Genomic DNA, 2,843 nt, shown 5'->3' with positions numbered 1-2,843 from the left:
AAATCTCTCAAGTCTTTCCTCCTCTCTTAATCTCCATTGCTACTGTTCTAGTCAAAAACAGTCTCTCAATGTAAGTTTTTTTTTTCCAAGACAGCCTTTTTATGTCTATAAAAAGTTAAATAACTAGCACAAAAGTGGGCTAATTATAGTTTTGTGGGTTAAAAATAATAGTTATTAACACTACAACTTTTGTGTTCTGGTGTTCCATAAGTCATTAGTTTCAATTTACAAAATTTGCTGTTCTCTCTGTAAATCCAGACATACACATAGAGGCATACCTTGGTGATGTTGCAGGTTCAGTTCCAGACCACTGCAATAAAGTAAATATCACAAGAAAGCAAGTCACACAAATTTTTTTGTTTCCCAGTGCATCAGAAAGTTATGTTTATACTATGCTGTAGTCTATTAAGTGTGCAATAATAGCATATGCCTAAAAAAAGACGTACATACCTTAATTTAAAATACTATATTGCTTAAAAAATGCTAATTGTCATCTGAATTTTCAACAAGTCATAACCTTTTTGCTGATGGAGGGTCTTGCCTTAATGTTGATGGCTGCTGACTAATCTGGGTGGTCGTTGCTGAAGGTTGGGGAGGCTGTGGTGTCCTCATTATCACGTGTTTCATGAAGTTTTCATCATTCTAGCCAGAGAGACCATTCAGCATTCAGCAAATGGCTGCACGTAGCCATTTAAGACTTTTTGAGAGGATTTAGCACACCAGGGAGGAGACCCTATTATGACTAGAGGAGAATAATACCAAGAGTTTGGAGATCCTTAGCCAGGATCCCTATGAACTAAACCAGTTAAAATCGCACAGGTCAAAGAATGAGCCAGATGAGGAGACTACCTGTTTTAACCATGTAGCCTGTTTGTTAATTTTTCAACTGAGTCTCTACTCACGTTATTTATTCATGTGCAACAAGAAGTGTCAGCAACTGCACAGACTCTCCCCTGTTCAACTAGTATGTAATCTAGCATCCCATGAGTGTGTTAAATTAAAGCAGGGAGTGAGAAGACATGGGTCTAGAAGTCTCACTCTGTGAAAGAGACCACTAGTACCATTTGAACAACAGTTGCATTAGAGAAGTTGCTAAAGTTACCCACTAGGTGGACTACAGGATTCCTCAGGTCATGTAAAGATATGGGTTTGGCATAACAGATCCAGCATTTCGTCAATTTACCTGCAGAAGCTACCGATTGTGAAATTCTAACTACAGCATTATCCTGCCAAGTGAAAAAAGTAGACCCAAGCAAGGAAACATTAAGAGGGGCAAGAGTCTCATTATAATGGGGAGTCTTGTTCTGATGACTTGAGAAAAGCTGTCCACAGCATGAAGTCATTAACTTTCACCCTGACTGGCAGCTTGAATGTCTCTGCTTATGGCAGGAGACATTTTGGTGAATTCTCTGTGTGGCCAACACATCTGTGTCCCTTGAAATTCACATTTAGTTGTCTAGTTTATAGGGCTTCAGGAACATAGCAGTTCTTATTTTTAGTTGGAGAGCTGTAGCCAGATACTGGAGGAAACTAGAAGAATTCAGGATCTAGTCGAGTCTACAGATAAATAATAAAAACCCAAAAACAATGAACAGGGCTACAATCTAATAGTTTTTCTTCAGAAACATAGTTTTTTTCCTTATAGTCATCATCATTTCTACCAAAGGGAATCGAGTAAGACTTTTGTTTATAAAATAAGTTTAATCTCATCAAACTTGAGCTGATCATTTACATAAGTACAGCAAGAATAGCGAATGAATACATAGGTTATTTTATTTATTTATTTATTTTTGAGACAGAGTCTCACTTTGTTGCCCTGGCTAGAGTGAGTGCCGTGGCATCATCTTAGCTCACAGCAACCTCACACTCCTGGGCTCAAGCGATCCTCCTGCCTCAGCCTCTCGAGTAGCTGGGACTACCGGCATGCGCCACTGTGCCCGGCTAATTTTTTCTATATATTTTTAGCTGTCCAATTAATTTCTTTCTATTTTTGGTAGAGACGGGGTCTCGCTCTTGCTCGGGCTGGTCTCGAACTTCTGAGCTCAAACAATCCACCCGCCTCGGCCTCCCAGAGTGCTAGGGTTACAGGTGTGAGCTACCGCCCCCGGCCCATAGGTTCTTTTAAAGTTTGTTTTGCTAGAACCTTTGATAAGAAAGCTCAGATTGGCTCATGCAACTGCAAGATGTGGTGAACTCGTGCAGATCAGTTTCGTAATGCCATTGGAGTGTTGCAGCAACGTGGTTCTCCTGCCTCTTTTAATAATACTCAGACAGCAATTAACGAAGACCAACCAGCTAACACTACAGAATAATATGCCCAGCTTTTCTGCAGTACTGATGGCATGAACAACAAAAACATTGACGTTTTGATAGATTCCTTACCCAGTGAAGAATCTACAGCTGCTTTGCAGGCTGCTAGCTTATATAAGCTAGAAGAAGAAAACCATGAAGCTGCCACATGTCTGGAGGATGTTGTTTATCAAGGGGACATGCTTCTGGAAAAGATACAAAGTGCTCTTGCTGATATTGCACAGTCACAGCTGAAGACAAGAAATGGGTCCCATAGCTAGTCTCTTCCAGACTCACAGTATTAGTGAACACCGTGTGGCCGAGAAAAGAACGGTTTCAATGCCATTAAGAATTCTGCATCAGATTTATTGTATTATTTTTTTTTGCCCCCCTACTCCATCAGATTTAGATGCAAGCATTACCACAGTTACAGAAACATTAAACACTAACACGTGTTAAAAAAAAAAAAGAAGCTCGGACTGGATTTTCAAAAACCTCTTGAGGCTAGGAACCCAAATCAAGGCATACTTCAGAATTGCCTGCAGTACTTATAG

At 40.0% G+C, this 2,843-nt stretch overlaps 1 pseudogene; it reads left to right on the top strand.

Annotated features, from left to right (window-relative positions):
- The window catches only part of LOC105822801, a 27,945-nt pseudogene extending 25,351 nt beyond the window's left edge, over window positions 1-2,594 (top strand).
- Window positions 2,595-2,843: the final 249 nt, after the last annotated feature.

Source organism: Propithecus coquereli, unplaced genomic scaffold, assembly GCF_000956105.1.
Source record: "Propithecus coquereli isolate 6110/MARCELLA unplaced genomic scaffold, Pcoq_1.0 Scaffold64, whole genome shotgun sequence".
NCBI lineage: Eukaryota > Metazoa > Chordata > Mammalia > Primates > Indriidae > Propithecus > Propithecus coquereli.
The sequence above is the reverse complement of the archived record's forward strand: the minus strand, read 5'-3'. Positions and strand labels throughout refer to the sequence as shown.